Source organism: Cavia porcellus, unplaced genomic scaffold, assembly GCF_034190915.1.
Source record: "Cavia porcellus strain 051 isolate PalLab524CR breed Dunkin Hartley unplaced genomic scaffold, mCavPor4.1 scaffold_13, whole genome shotgun sequence".
NCBI lineage: Eukaryota > Metazoa > Chordata > Mammalia > Rodentia > Caviidae > Cavia > Cavia porcellus.
The window spans coordinates 47,852,069-47,868,985 of NW_026947496.1; the positions used below are offsets into that span (position 1 = coordinate 47,852,069).

At 34.8% G+C, this 16,917-nt stretch overlaps 1 protein-coding gene across 5 annotated transcripts in view; it reads right to left on the reverse strand.

The window, feature by feature from the left end:
- Tasor2 (transcription activation suppressor family member 2) overlaps nt 1–16,917 on the reverse strand; it is a 75,593-nt gene that overhangs the window by 46,094 nt on the left and 12,582 nt on the right. For all 5 annotated transcript variants that reach the window (XM_063260181.1, XM_063260180.1, XM_063260176.1 and 2 more), the window contains exon 2: nt 1,359–1,429. The gene's annotated coding sequence lies outside the window, so the exon portion shown is untranslated. The remainder of the gene's footprint in view (nt 1–1,358; nt 1,430–16,917) is intronic.

The following is a 16,917-nucleotide window of genomic DNA, read 5'->3' on the forward strand; positions in this document are numbered from 1 at the left end:
ATCTACAGAGACAAAAAGTGGACTAATGGTTTGCCTAGGGCTAGTGATAGTGGGGAATGCGAAGTCACTATTAATTGCCATGGGATTTCTTTTTTTGGGTGATGAAAATGGTCTAAAATTGATTATGGTGAGGGTTGAACAATTCTGAGAATTTACTAAATATAAAAATGGGCAAAAACCAAAGCAAAACCATACAATATATCATTTAAAGTAGGTGAATTCTATGTAATATGAATTATATCTTAATGAAAGCATTTTTTAAAAAATACAAATCTAGTAATGAGGTCCAATAATCCTTGTCAACCCTGATTTCTATAATCCTAAACATCCCTCGTCTTTGAGCAGTGCCAGGCCCTCACACATTAGTCAAGCACTCTATCACTGAGGTGAATCACCAACCCTTTTCAAAAAACTTGTGAGAAAAAGTCTCACTAAGTGGTCCAGGAAGAATTCACATTTGTAATTCCTGCCTCAGCCTCTCAAGCAGCTAGACAGCATGTACCACTTCCCCCAGCCAAATATCCCTCTTCTTGAGGTGTTTCTGCTTTTGAGTGGAACTTTACTTCCCACTTTTCTATCCAATAAACTACTCTTGCTTATTCTTCCTTCTGTATACCCACAATCTCCCATTAATAATCCAAAAGAGTGGTTCTTGGCTACCTTCTCCTTCTGTACCATCCCATGTAGCAATAATGCACTGTACTGGCTTTGACTCGTGCCCCTGTCTCAGACCCAGTTCTGATCCCTTTGCTGACTACTGTCACCATCTGCAGGCTATTTCAGAAACACTTACGAGAAGCTCATTATTTCTCAAATGTAACTTATAAAAAGAAGCTCTGTCCATTTACTAAGTGTCTTTACTGTCCATTTACTAGGTAAAAGGTCCTGGGCTGACCCCTTTACAAAATCTCAATGTTTTATTAATCTATTTTACAAATGAGAAGGCCGAACATTAAAAATCTAGTGTTAATCTGTCGCTAACTTACCTCTTAACTCACCACACTCACCAGTGTTCTGCTTTTTTCCCTTGCTTCTTCTACTCGCATGACTAAAGTATACATCTGAAACTTCTTGTACCCCTAGCATTCCACAGTTGCTATGTTTCATCAGTTCTATCTCTTTTGTGTTCTTACTGTCATTATGACAGTTTAGAAGGGATGCTCAATATTAAATAAGCTCTAGGCACTCGAAATGTTTTAAGCTTTAGATTAAAAAACATCTATAAATATGTTTAAAGTTCTGACTCAAGATGAGGATATATTTGACATTAATGAAACAGGCTTTTAATACAGATATCTTATAAAATTAACTAACCCTCATTTCATCTTGTAAAAGGTTTGTTTTTCTAACTGACTTACCTTTAGCTGAATTATCCACAGTGATGAAAGCACTGCTGCCAACACAGTCTACGATGACGTAACAATGCTGCCTTTAAAGAAAAGATACATTTTTATTATCAGTTTTGGGAGAGACCAGGAAAGAGCGGTATACAGTCTATAAGCTATACTATACAAAATTTCTTCACTGCATGTATTCATGGCACAAAGTTTATAAACAAAAACTGTGTTTCAATTAATGGTCCTAAGTTTTCCATAAAATCTCGCCATTTCTGTTAACAAAAATGTCACCAGCAAACCATTAAACAACATTATTCTTGAAGGTATCTTTTCTAGTTATAGCTTTATGATCACTAAATTAAAAAAAATGTTTTTAACATAAGCCCCTAGGACATCTTAGCTGGATTTAGATGATTAAGGCAAAAGGAGTTAAATTGTCTAGTTTATACAAACTATACTATATAAACCTTCTATGGTTAGTAATAATTATTCTCTAAGTGAACCTGCCCTTGTGCTTTATAAACCACTATAAGTATTACTTCTGAATTACTTCAGGTTTTGAAGACACTATCCCTGATATTGTTTAAATTTTATCCTGGAAGCCATATACATCTTTGGAAACAAACCTATATGCAGTAGTTTCTTTCTCCTCCAATTTACGTACAGAGAATAATACAAATATTCAATCTTCAAACACAGACGTGAAACAATTAAAATTGACCAGAATGTTGGAAGTAGTCATCTTATCCTCAAAACTACGTAATTTAAACTTGAAAATCCTCTACAGTAACAAAATAAATATGTAAACGATGAGAAATGTCAATTCACTCCTTTAAAGAGTGACTTTTTTAACCCCCCAAACCTGTACTAATCCAAATATCAACACAACTTACAATATATTTTGAAAATAAAGAGAATCTATGAGAAGTTGTAAAAATCAAATCTTTTTGTATAAAAATCACTAATTTTCTATAACCTAATTCCCTTATCTGACTCACTTTCAAACAGAAGAAATTCATAAATTTTTTTGAAGTTCTTCTTGAGCATAGTTACTTGCTTGTTCTTGGTAAAAGTTTTGTACTGCATAAAGAGCTAATAATCAAATGCTTAAACATAATTTTTCTTGGAAATTAACTTCCTAAATGTAATTTTGGACTCCTGCTAAAATAGTAATTTAAATGTACCGTTTTCCTATTCCCTAAAACACATTACATTCTTAGTGACCACATCAAAAGATCTTTGATCTCATTTCAAAAATGATAGCTAAGTATTAAGCTTATGTACCAAAAATGAAGGGCCTTTTGTCTTTTAAAACTAAAATAAAGCTCACACAGTGTGAACCAAGCACCTCACCTCATTTAAGAAAGTATCATTTTTCACAAAAGTCACTATATTAAAATCCAAGCTCAGATGCAGAATCCAAGAAAGAGGTACAGAGAATTGAAACTGTCCTCTTAAAGAATCTACTCAAGGACACTGTCTCAAAACTGTAAAATACAAACAAAATTAACGTCATTGTTTAAGAAAACTCAAAAACAAGGTTAAGAAGCGCACACAATGAATATTACTCAGTGTGTCATCTATTCCTTTTCCATATAAGAAATTAATGATGTATTACCAGCCACCACTGTGTGTGTGCCATCTTAATGAATTTTAGATGACTTCTCATGTGAAGAAAACAACCTAAGTAAATTACAGCTGAAGGGAATTACTTTTAACACAGGAGCTAATGTGTACCCTGACATGCCCATATACTGCTTGCTTTAAAACTGCACAGTATGCTGTAATCCAGTTGGCCAAAGGCAGATACTACTGTAATATCAAGGTGAAAGTCAACAACTGGTTAGAGATTTCTGCTTTTTATTTATTTTTATTGTACACCATGTTCTGATAAACTTGCTCTACTCATCTTTCCATCAAATTCCCGTAAGTCTGTTAGATTCCTTTTATGAGGCTTAGCACTGCCTACTTGCCAAACACAAGAAAAACCATTCTGTCTCTGGGTTCTCCACCAGCCAAGAGGTGTCTCCTGAGCTTCATGTCTCATACATTTTTGTATTTACAATTTTTTTCATTTTACAAAATTATATGAAAGTGTTTTTTAAAAATCATATACGTTTGCTATCTCCAGAGATAATGCATGACTTGTTGGAAAGGCATTTAGTATACTTGATTTGTACATTCATTCTAAGGTTTACTTTTGCTCAGTTTCTCCAGCGCTATGCCAGGTGTGGTGGCAAGTTTATAATTCCAGCACTTGGGAGGCTAAGGCAAGAGGACTGCTATGACTCTGAGGACAGCCTGGGCTACGGACTGAGTTCAAGGCCAGCCTGAACTACAAAGTGAGACTCAATCACAAAAACAAAAAACAAACAAAACAAAACAGTGTTGTAAAAAAAAAAAAAAAATGGTGTAATAGTACATGCTTGCAGTCCCAGGTAGTTGGTAGGCCAAAGCAAGATTACTTGAGTTTGGTGCCAACCAGGGACCCCCATCTCAAAGAAAAAAAAATAAAGATATTCTGAATATCTCAAAAGATTTAAATATAAAACATCAGTAGTAATGGTAAAAATATATTTTTCTAAATATGTACACTCTAAGGTTCAGTCTCAAACCCACAGTGATACTTCTGCCTTAGGTTCCTGAATACTGGGTTACAGAATACATCACCTACCACACCTGGCTTATTCATAATCCATAATTTTCATACAATATACCCTGATTTATGAGTTTAATTAATATACTTCATAAATGAATAGAATAGCCTTGTGTCTTTTTTGAGCAATACTTATTCAATATTATCAAAGTATCAATAAAGAGGTGACTACTCCACAAAGAAAACTAGAACGCTTAAGGGGATATCTTAATAAGTGCCTGTGTGTAAAATATTCAGAGTAAGACGAGGGTAGAAATACATATGAACACAATATACGATACATATACACACCACATACATACACATACACGTCCATTTCACAGTGAAAACATTAAAGATAACCAAAAGTGTTATTAATAGTAAACACCAAAAACAAAGTAAATCTATATATACTGATGATAACTACTATAGGTCATTCTTATTCTGCAAATTATTATGCTGGGCTTTGGTACATGGCTCCTGTTTGTTGGGATTTGCTGTTTCCCACAAGATCTAGAGAGAAGCAGTCCTGAATCACAAAACAAAAAGGTGAAAACCACCAAGTCATGCCATGAAGGACTACTCTTAAGGGGTTTGCGCAAACAAAAACAGAAACAAACCATGAGAAAATGGGGCAATAAAATGCCCCCCAAAACTCACAACTCCCCCAAAGCAGATCCAAGGGGCACCAATGGGGGGGAGGTGGTCAAATTATACAAAATAATAAAAGAAGAAACAGAGAAACAAACTCAAAGATGATATAGCTAACAAGAGTGTTCTACCCTACTTCAACAACATTCTTCTCAGCAACACACAAAACATTCTTCAAAATGGTACACATACTAGCCCATTATGCTTAAATAAATACAAAAGAATTGAAATTACCCCACATGTACTGACCCTTCTTGATGAAATAAAACTGGAAATACATTGCAAAGGAAAATACAGAAATTTTACATAACATGATGATTAAGTAATACACTCCTGAATGATCAATGGGTTACAGAAGAAATTAAACAGCTCTAAGATCAAATGACAATACTACAACGTATCAGAACCTGTGAGAGATAATGAAAGCAGTCCTAAGAAGGAAGTTTATGGCTGTGAATGCTCACATTAGAAAAACAGAACAAGCCAAATAAATAACCTAATGATTTACCCTGAAGTACTAGAAAAACAATTTGATCCTACTGAAGTCCAAAGCTAATATAAGGAAAACAGTTACAAAGATGAGATCAGAAATTAATGAAACAAAAACAAAAAAATTTATAAAGAATCAACTAATCAAAGAGCTGGTTCTTTGAAAGCATAAACAAAATTGACAAGTCTTTGTCAAGGATCATATAATTTTCAGGGGAAAACCATATCATAATTAAATTGTGGTATGTGCAAACAACTCTGTGTCTCCAGTCACACAGAGGCCTCAAAAGTCCCATGATACTGTGATACCCCAGGGCAAGATGACATCAGCTGAAGACATCCTGGTTCCCTGAGAACTGTAGAGTAATAAGAAAAAAGGTTTCATCTGGAAGAAAGGACAAACTTCTTATAAACTTTTCTCATTCTACAATCTTCACCAACATAAGATCTTTATCAGTATAAGATCACTATTACCCTCTGAATCATCCAATACTCGATTATTTTGTGTACCCAATAAATAGTGGCTAGCTCAAGTGTCTTTGTCTCTGCCCATCCCGAGGCACTGACTATCTCAGCCCACCTGTCATGCATTACTAAGGTTGTTTCTGCCTTTAATTTCATCCTTGTGTTGTTGTCCCTCATACAGGCCAGATCTTCCTATAGTCCTTAGCCAAACTTAACGAAAGAAGGGAAGAGCGAGCCATATTAATGCAATTAGAAGTTTAAAAGGCAAAATCACAACAAACCCTGCCAAATTCAGAAGATTACTAATAATTACTATGAAAACCCATACTCCAATAAACTGGAGACTCTACAAGAAATGGATAGATTCTTAGACATATACAAATTACCAAAACTGAACAGTCCAGTAACAAGAAAGAAAATGGAGGCAGTAATTAAAAACCTACCAACTAAGAAAAGCACAAGACTGGATGGATTCACCAATGAATTCTACAAGAACTTCAGGGAAGATGTAACACTAATTCTGCTCAAACTTTTTAATGAAATTTAAAGGCAAGTAATATCAAATTCATTCCTGAAACCAGATAAAAACTCAACTGAAGACCTAGGGATGTAACATAGCTCAGCGGCACAGCACCTGCCTGGCAAGTGTGAGGTCTCCAGTTCAATTCCTGGTACAAAACAAAACAAAATAACTGGAAAGTACTCAACTGAAAATGAGTATTACAGGGCCAGGGATTTAGCTCAGCGGTGTAAGTGCCTGCCTGGCAAATGTGAGATTGTGAGTTCAATCCCCGGTACAAAAAAAAAAAGAAAAGAAAAGAAAGCTACAGGCCAATTTCTTTAAGAAACATAAATGTGAAAGATATTGCCACATGTCAGGGATTTAACTCAGTGGCATAAGCACCTCCCTGGCAAGCATGAAGTCAAGTTCAATCCCTGGCACCAAAAAAAAAAAAAAAAAAAAAAAAAAATTGCTACACGAAATGCAAACATTAAAAAGATTATGTATCATGACCAAGTAGGCTCCATTCCAAAGATGCAAGCATAGTTCAGTTTGTGAATCACTAAATGTAAAACATCACTTACACAGGACAAGCATCATATCATTTCAATAGATACAGAAAAAGCCTTTGACAAAATCTAACATCCATTCATGATAAAAACCCTGAAGAAAACAGGCACATAAGTACCTAATCTAAATCTAAGCCATTTATGACAAACTAACAGTAAACACCATTATTAGTACATATTTGCCGAACATACTGTTTATATTCCTTGTGTGGAGTTGGTACATGTACATAACATATCTTAATTCCTTTTTCATCATCTTTCCCTCTTCCTCCATCACTAGGTCCCTTTCCCATTTGAGACAGGTTTATCTCTCTACTTCCTATTTTCTACCTTTTACTTCGCTCTTTATTTGTAATTTGGCTTTCTCATATAAGAAAAGCCATGTTATATTTAAACAGTGTGTCTAATTTAGTTCACTTAATATTATGGTCTCAAGGTGCATCCATTTTCCCACAAATGACTTGTGACTTGTTTAAATGTCCCAAAACCTTATTGCATGTATGGAGGTAGCTGAATCTAGTATTTGTGATTAGTTTGTTGTCTAGTGCTGGGATTGGCAGTGTGAGTGCTGCACCCACCCAGGGGCAGGGAACCAGCATATTATATAGGAGAGAGGAGGCATGTCTTTCCTTTTTAGCCCAGTTGGCTCTTGCCGCGTGTCTCTGCTATGAATAGCTGCCCGTCAGCCATGCCACCTTGTGCCTTGGAGCCAGCTGAACATGGACTAAAAGCTGCAAAAAACTGTAAGCTAACAAACATTTCCTTCTCCTAACTTTGGACATCAGGTATTTTGTCTCCACAATGAGAAAAAAATAACTAAGACATAACTCAAGTTTTTCTTTATGGCAGAACAATACCCCCTCGTGTATAAGTACCACATTTTCTTTATTCATTCATCTGCTGATGAACATATAGGCTGTTTCCAAAATTTAGCACATATATAATAAAAAATATAATACAATATAATATAAAATATACAGTGATACCTGTAAGTCTTTCAGGAAGATACCTAGAAGAATAGCTGGGTAAAATGGAATCTCTACTTTTAGTTTTTTGAGAAATTTTGTAGTGATTTTTATAATGGTTGTACTACTTTATATTCCCTAATCACTAGTTTATATTCCCTAACAATATAGAAGGATTTCTTTTCCCCCACAGCTTTCCCAACATTTGTTACCTGATTTCTTGATGATGGCCACTCTTTCTGAGAGTAAGATGGAATCTCAGTACTGTTTTAATTTGCATTTCTCTTAATATTCAGAGGTGGTGAACATTTCTTCATTATTTATTGGTCATCTACACTACTTCAATAAGCCATGTTTTGGTTGTGCCTTTTACCTTGGATAGTTTTTTTACTTCATTATAGATATTATTCCTCTGTTTGAGGAATAGCTATCAGTTCTTTTCCCATTCTGTAGGTTTTCTTTTCACTCTGCTGGCTCTTTTGCTGTGAAGAATCTTTTTAATTTGATATGATCCCATTTGTTGATTGCTGGTACTATTTCCTGTGCAACTAGGGTTCTGTTCAGAAAGTCCTTGCTTCTGCCTATGATTTAAAGTTTTATCAGTTTTATTGTCCAGCAGGTTAAGTGTTTCTGTTTCAACATTTAGCTATTTGATCCACTCTGATTTTAGTTTAGTACATGGTGAGAAACATGGGTCCAGATTCAATCTTTCGCATATGGATAGCCAGTTTTCCCAACACCACTTATTAAAGAGATTAACTTTCCTCCAAAGTATGTTTTTGTCTTCTTTGTTAAAGATCAAACAGTTGAATATGCTTGGGGGTTGGGGATTGAAATGCATCCTCTATTCTGTTCCATTGATCCTCCTGTTTCTGTGCCAGTACCATGCTGCTTTTAATACAACTTGTAATACAACATGTAGCTTGTAATATAACTTGACCCCCAGAGTAGTAATGTCTCCTGCTTTGCTCCTGTTACCCAAGATGACTTTTGCTGTTTTGGGTCTCTTCTGATTCCACATGAACTTTAGGATTATTTTCTCCCATTCTGTGAAGAATACTCTTGCTATTCTAATTGGAATTGCATTAAATCTATATATCATTTTGGAAGCATGGTTATTTAGACTACACTGGCTCTTCCTATCCAGGAACAGGGATCTCTTCATTTTCTGATGCCCTTTTATAGAGTACTATGTTATAGTTTTTGTTGTAGAGGCCATTCATTTCCTCAGGCTAATTCCTAAATATTTCATTTTTTTGGTGCTACTGAATTTTTCTAATTTCTCAGCATTGTTGGTGTATAGGAATACTGTGGATTTTTGTGTGTTGATTTTGCATCCTGCTATATAGCTGAATTTACTGGTTCTAGTAGTCATGGTAGAAGGAACAACAGCAATAACAAATCAGAATTTAAAACATTAGACCCCTCCAAAATAAGAGACTCAATCAAAACATGAAGTGAAATGAATAGATACCTCATAGAGGTAGTAGTACAACAGAGCGATAAATATATGCCATTCTTATTTATTTATTTAATTTTTTTGCACTGGGGATCAAACTCGGGCAATAAATACATGAAGAAAAGTATAACATCAACGGTCATGAAATAAATGCAAATTAAAACGACACTGAAATTACATCTCCAGAAGAATGCCTATTATCAACAAGTGAAACTTAACAACTCCTGGCAAGTTTGGAGGATAAAAGGAACACTTTTATATTGTTGGTGGGAGTGTAAGATAGTATAACCACTTGGGAAATCAGTATGGAGAGTCTGCAAAAAAAAAACTAAAACTAGAAATTCCATTTTACCCAGCTAGTCTCCTTTGGTATCTTCCTGAAAGAAGGACATTATATTTAAGGCCAGGAATCAGCAGCACAAGTGCCTGCCTGGCAAGCACAAGGTCATGAGTTTGATCCCCAGTACCAAATAAGGAAAAAAGAAAGACTTTATAATTCAGTGATACATCAATATGCATGTTTCTAGCTGCAGAACTCATGATAGCTAGATCCTCGAGTTGTCCACATGCCCATCAACAGATGAATGGATAAAGAAAATGTGGTAATTATATACAATGAAAGTAATGGTCAGTTATGAAGAAAGATAAACTTGAGTCATTTGTAGGAAAGTGGATGTACCTTGAAACCAGAATGTTAAGTGAAATAAATCAAATATTGCAGCTTCTCTTATATGAGAAACTCAAATTACCAATAATTTAAAGAGCAAAACAAAAGACAGATATAACTAAATTAGGAGATAGATCCTTTGCAAATGGGAAGAGAAACTAGAGGTGGAGGGAGGGTAAAAAAAGGGAGGGAAGAGGGAAGTAAAATGACTTAGGATGTACCTGGACGATCTCATCATGATGAATGCAATCCTATGAAGTTGTATTTATTAGCAAGGAAGCTATTGGTAACAATGGCTAATATTTGTTAGGTGATTATACACCAGATATCATTTGCCAATCACCTTCAACTTCAGCGTTGCTCTGGAATAATTCTGTTACTTAATAAAATATTAGCATAAATTTTAGACATTTATTTAATGAAAAATAACCTTCCCCAAGTCCATATGCTTCTCTATCATATTCTCCTATAGTACATCACTGTTTGTTATATCAATACTTAAATCTCACTAATTATATATATAATGACTGAGTCATACTTAGTAATCAAGTTCCTTTCCTATACTGTTTCATTTTTGTGAAGTTAAAATGCCCTCCACTTAAATTTCAGTTACCAATCATTATATTTCAGCTTGAAATTCTTCTAGAACACTAAGAATATTCTCTAGACAGAAAAAGATAAAGGTTTTGGTTTGATTGGAGCATTTCTTTCTTTTTAGAAGCATCTATATTCCCCATCAGCAGTCTATGCCTGTAAATGCCACTGTCTAGTTTTTATATTTTTGAAGTATATTAAAATACAACATTAAGCTAGATTCAACACAATCTGTTTGCAGAAACTGATGACCTGATTCTAAAACTTAACACAAGAATTCAAAGGATTCAAAATAGTCAAAACAATTTTGAAAAAGAACAAAAATAATCCTATTTTATTTCAAGCATTACAAAATAGTCAAAATAAAGTAACATTAATGAAAAGATAATGTATTTCTTGTCAATAGACAAGAAAATACAGAAGGACAGCTTACTTCTTGTTGGTTTACCTGTCCTCAGCATTCTGAAATCTGCCCACAAGTCATTATTGCTATATCTCCTTTCTACCTTCTCAAATACTGATTTCACTTGTTTTCTTACTCTTCTTCATCTTTGTAGGTTTATATAATTATTTTTCTGTAATACTAGAAAGATTTTTGAGGGAATAATTAGAAATGTTAAAATGGAAGTATTTACTTGACCTCAGTTTAATTTTCTCAATTAAAAAATGTGCCCCTACCCCGGGATCGGCATGTAATTCAGTAGTAGAAGAATACTTGTCTAACATGCACAAAGCCCTGAATTTTTATCCCTAGCACCATTCACACACACACACACACACACACACACACACACTACTGGGGCTGACTGATAAAGCATGACCTTAGCATGTGAAAGGGCCCTGGCTTGTCTTAGCACATGAAAACACACACACATCCCAATTACAGTATTTATTTTTTACTTTATAATATTTTAATTCATATAATTATGAATACTCCATTTTGCATTTGTATCTACTAAAGACTTAATTACATACCAAATTCTCAATCTATACTTGATTACTTTAAAAAGAACTAACTTTCATTGTATATATTCAGTAACCCATTTATTCAAACAATACAATCTACAGATCTTCAATATTTTCTCAAAGGACTTTGCCTTTTCTTTCAGAGTACTTATCATTATTTGTAATTACTTAGCTAATATCTTTTTCCTTAATAAATCAAGCTCCAAGGCATGAATCATATCTGTTTTGTTTACCACTGATTACTTAGAATTTAGCTCAATACTAATATATTTTGTTTAATAAACATATTTTTGGCAACTAAATGAAAAAATATTTTTGTTTTGAAACTAAGAAAAAAGATAAAGCTTTCCAATTCATACAATCAAACTTCAACACCAAACTTGACAAACTATAAAAAGGAATATATAGACCTATCTTTTGTGAATACTGACAATAAAATTGTAAATATACCCACTGGCAAAGATAACCCATCAAGGCATTACAATAACAGAGATCAGTTAGGAATCATTCTAAGAATACAAGAAATGGGTCAATAAACAGTAAGTCTATAAATTTTACTAATCATATTAATAAGTCAAAGAAATCACAAAGGAGTGTGCTCGTATGGGAGGAGAAATCACAGCCATAAGTTAGACCATCAAAATGTTACTAACCAATTCCTTCCCAGTTGATATGACACATATTTTGTCCCTGCACAGTATTTTTTATTTATGCATGTTATTTTTACTGTACTTAATCTGAAAAAGAGATGCTTCCAAAGAAAGTTGCTTACTTAGTAACAGAGAAAAATGGCCTACCTTAAGATTTTCAGAAAAGAGAAATCAAGATATATTATGTATAGGTACAAATTCTCTTTGCCGGGGATTTAGCTCAGTGCCATAAGCACCTGCCTGGCAAGTGTGAGGTTGTGAGCTTGATCCCTAGTACCAAAACAAAACAAAACAAAAAAACTTTATAATGAATATGATCATTATGTATATCAAAAGTGTACTGGTCAGGTGTGATGCTGCACACCTGCAATCCTAGCCCTCATCAAGCTGAGGCAGGAGGAACTGCTGTGAGTTTGAGGCCACCTTGGGCCACATAGCAGAGTTCAAGGCCATTCTGAACTACACAGTGAGACTGTCTTCAAAAAAAAAAAAAGTGTACCAATAAAATTAATTTTAAAAAAAGATTAAGGAAACTTTTGAGAAGATGAGAGAGTGGTGAGCAGCAGAGAAAGTGTCTCTCTGAGATTGGTATCCAGATGCTGAACTATAATAATGTGAGAAAAAGGGAAATGGGTCCCCAGGACGCAGGAAGTAGCTAAAGTGAGAACTGAAGCCCATATGGACAGCAAAGAGAGGTTTTAAGGAAGGACAAGGTGGTGGCAGGTGGCGCTTTCTCCCTTAGCTGACTCACTGCGTAGGAGGGCAGCTCAAACTTGCAGCTACCTGGACTGCGGGCGACCTCAGAGGCCTCTACAGAGAAATGCACCAATGGAACAGAGCAGTGCATGCAGTGGCTGGTGAGTTATTTGGGTTCAGATGTATAGCCATCTTGGAGAGGGGCCAACAGTACTCAGATTTCAAAATAAGTGTGGGCCAGTTCCATTTAGTGACCCTGGTGTCAGGGCTGCTGAGGCTGCTGAGTTCCAGCCAGCAAGAAGTTCCAGTCAGCAAGAGTCAAGCTGGCAGGAGACACAGCCTCACAGCCAGAAACCAGCCTGAACTTCAGTGGAATTAAAGGTGTAGGCTTGTTGGGATTATCTGCTTCCCGCCATAAATCAATGGCTGGCTCTTTGGGATTAATCAACACATATCTGGACTATGTCTGCCACCTTGTCTATCAGTGACAGCAGAGACACACCTTCAAGTGGATTTTTTGTATTTTCTTCTTTTTTTTGTTTTGTTTTTTTCTTGCTTGTTGTTTTTAAGTGAGCATGCTTTCTAGTTTTTTTTGTTGTACTTTTGTTCTTATTTTTATTTCTTCCAGTTCTTTTCCCCTTGTCATCTTCAACAGTTTCCCCAAGTTTGAGCAATCTTCTTTTGTCCTCCAGACTTGCTTTGATCTCTCCCTCGTCTTCCATTTCTCTATTTCCCCCTCACCAACACACACACCTTTTAAATTTTCTCTCCTGTGGGTAAAATCACCATATATCCTGTATTCAATTTTTAGATTCGTTTTAGATTTTGTTATATAACCAAAAATCTAGTTCTTAGGTAACAAATTAATAGTTGGGAAATTAATAGTTACCACAGTTTGTGTTTCTAGATTGTGTTTGATTCTACTATTTTTACTGACTGTACCACTTCAGTCAAAGAGACTGTTATAATCCGTTTTTCTTCCTGATATACCAACATTGAGACTGCCTAAGGGTCATAAATACTATGGCCAGTGCCATAGAATCAAGAGCTGGGCCAAGTAGGCCACCACTTCTCATCCCCAATAAATAGAAGAGGTAGGATCTTGCAACAGAGACTCAAAATCTAAAAGCCAGCTATACCTGGAAGACATCTCTGAAAGTAGTCATTCCATAAGTGTTTTAAATACTAGCAATAAAGTTATATGCCATAAACAGTTCATAAACATCAAACTAGGGATTAAACTAAAAACTAACTAACTAACTAAATAAATAAATAAATAAAGACACTTAAACAAGATGCAATTGCAGACTTCCAACTCACCATAGGCAAAATCAGAGGACAATGAGGTGAAACATTTCAAAAGTCATCACCTGACTCTCAGAAGTGGTAACAGTGAAAGTAACAAAGCTCATGAACAAGGATCTAGACAAAAAATCAAATCAGAAATAATTTCTCAGATTATACAGATAGTGACCACAATGAAAGAAGTGCTTAGTGACTGTAGAGCAGATACATAAACAAATAAATAAATAGAGGAGCTTAGGAAACTGGGGTCCATGAGTGCTAACAGGAAAGAAATGGAATCTATGAAGCAGATTCAAAAAGATCTTCAGGGATTAAAATTTCACTGAAAGTATACACAGCAGAATGAGCCAATGTGAGGACAGAATTTCAGATACAGAGGACAGGACTGTGGTAATGATCATGAAAAGAAAGATTTCTTAATACCAAGGTACCACAGGAAATCAATCCAGTGGCTGCTAGATGATGCAAAGAATGATGAAAGACTGATTGGAATCAATGAAACAGCAGGATAATGCAAATAACATTTTAAAAAAAAACTGTTCACAGAAGTAATGGCAGAAAACTTTCCTGGCAGGGAAAAAAAATTCACATACAGGTAAGTGAGGTATACACAACTCCATTAGCCATGATCAAAAACAAACTAACTAACAAAATCTACACCAAGTCATATAATAGTCAAGATTACAAAAATTCAACAGAAGACCACAATATTAAAAGCTGTTAGACACAGATGAGAAACTCTATGGATGTATTCAATTTGGTAAAGCTTTCAGCACACACAGTGACTGTAAAGCAAATGAAAGAACACATAGTAAGGAGAAAGCATACATGTGTAACCAACATAGTAAAGCCGTCACCAAACACAGTCATTGTAAAAGACAGGAAAGTACTCACTGGGGAGAAACCCTATGTATGTAACCAAAATGGGAAAGCTTTCAGCACACACAGTGATTGTAAGAGTCATGAAAGAACTCACATTGACAAAAAAAATCCTAAGTGTGTAACCAACGGGGAAAGTCCTTTAGCTCACACAGTGTTTGCAAAAGGAATCAAACTACTCACACTGGGGAGAGACCCTATATATGTAACCAATGTGGAAAAGTGTTTAGCTTACACAGTCATTATAAAAAACAAGAAAGAACTCACACTGGAGAGAAACCCTGTTTATGTAACCAACATGGGAAAGCTTTCAGCACACAGTCATCACTAAAAATACGAAAGAACTCACACTGAGGAGGAACCCTAAATATGTAACCACTCTTGGAAATCCTTCATCAAACAGTCATTGTAAAAGACATCAAAGTACTCACAGTGGGTAGAAACACTACCTATGTAAACAATGTGAGAAAGCTTTCAACATACACATTAGTTGTCAAAAACATGAAAGAACTCACTCTGGGAGAAACCCTATGTATGAAAGCTATGTGGGAAAGGTTTCAGCAGAGGTTCAGCAAAGGTTTCACATTAGTTGTCAAAAACATGAAAGAACTCACTCTGGGAGAAACCCTATGTATGAAAGCTATGTGGGAAAGGTTTCAGCAGACATTGCCAAACAAATGAAAGTTCTCAAAGGGTACAAAGGTCAGGTATTCAAATAGTCTGAAAACGAATAAACTATATAAATGTACTGCAAAATTTCAGAAGGAAATCTATATGAACAATGGACAAAAGCCTTTAGTAATTCAGTAATCATCACAGACTTAACGCAAATGAAGTGTGTGAATATATAAGGTAACTTGCACAAACATTAAACCACAGTGGAAAGAATGTTTTATAATCAATATAAAGAATCTTTCAATACATAGCTATCACTATATAAATGAAGAAGATGTAATGAAGAAAATCTGAAAACATACAAGCAATAGAGAAAAGGTTTTACGTTTTTCAATGCATTCAAGTGTATGAAAGAATTCACATGTGATTAATGTGGTGAACCCTTCAATTTTTCCACTTACTTTGAAATAGATGAAAAAATTCATACTAAACAGAAGTCCTATGAGGATAATTTTAGAAAGCATTTTGTGATTCCAGTAACCTCAGAAAACATGCATGCACACACATATAAAGAGTGAGTATAAGTACAGGATTTGAATTGTCCTTACTTCCATGTGACCTTACATGTAAACATGGCAATTCACTGTGGAGAAATGCGTATCAATGTACACTTTTTGGGGTATCTCTAGTCATCTTAGTTTCTTTCATATTACAAGTGAACAGAGTTCTGTAAGAAGCCATTAATAAAAGCAATACACACATATCTTCATCTGTCATACATAGAATAATGCATATTAAGTTCCTGTGAATGTACAATGTTCTCAGTTACACTTTGAATTTGAAGAGCCTTTGAACACGTCTCATGTAGTGCAAACATATACAAGTATATCATGTAAGAATGTGATGTCTATTATTTCTTTATAAAATACAGAAACAGAACAGATATCCAAATTAGAAACACAATAAACTCACTGTTAAGGTAGATCTCTGGATTACATATTTGTAAACTGACTTTTGAGAATACATATTGTACTTACATAAATGCATATGTTATTGTAAGCAACAGTGTGTCATTTCATATTGGTTTTACTGAAATCAGGCCATTATTTATTTGTTTTATACTATGATAGATCTATTACTTACTTTATATATATTATTTACATGGTAAGAGGTACAGATGTTTTGGGGTTCTTTGTTTTTAGTAATTGTGGGTAATGGGACCCTAAAATTGAATTTTGTTGATTTTTCTCATTTTTTACTACCTCCTATTTAAATTGTTTGTGCATGTAGTCCATCTTTATAAAAAAATTTGATATGGAAATGTTTTATGCTTATAATGTATATTTTATATTGTTTACTACATGTTTTTACATGCAGTTCAGCTGTTTTCAACCAACTTACAGTTTGGTTAATATGTTTTCCATGTTTGAGGATGGTATCTATGTATTTCCCAACATATTACAGATGATACAC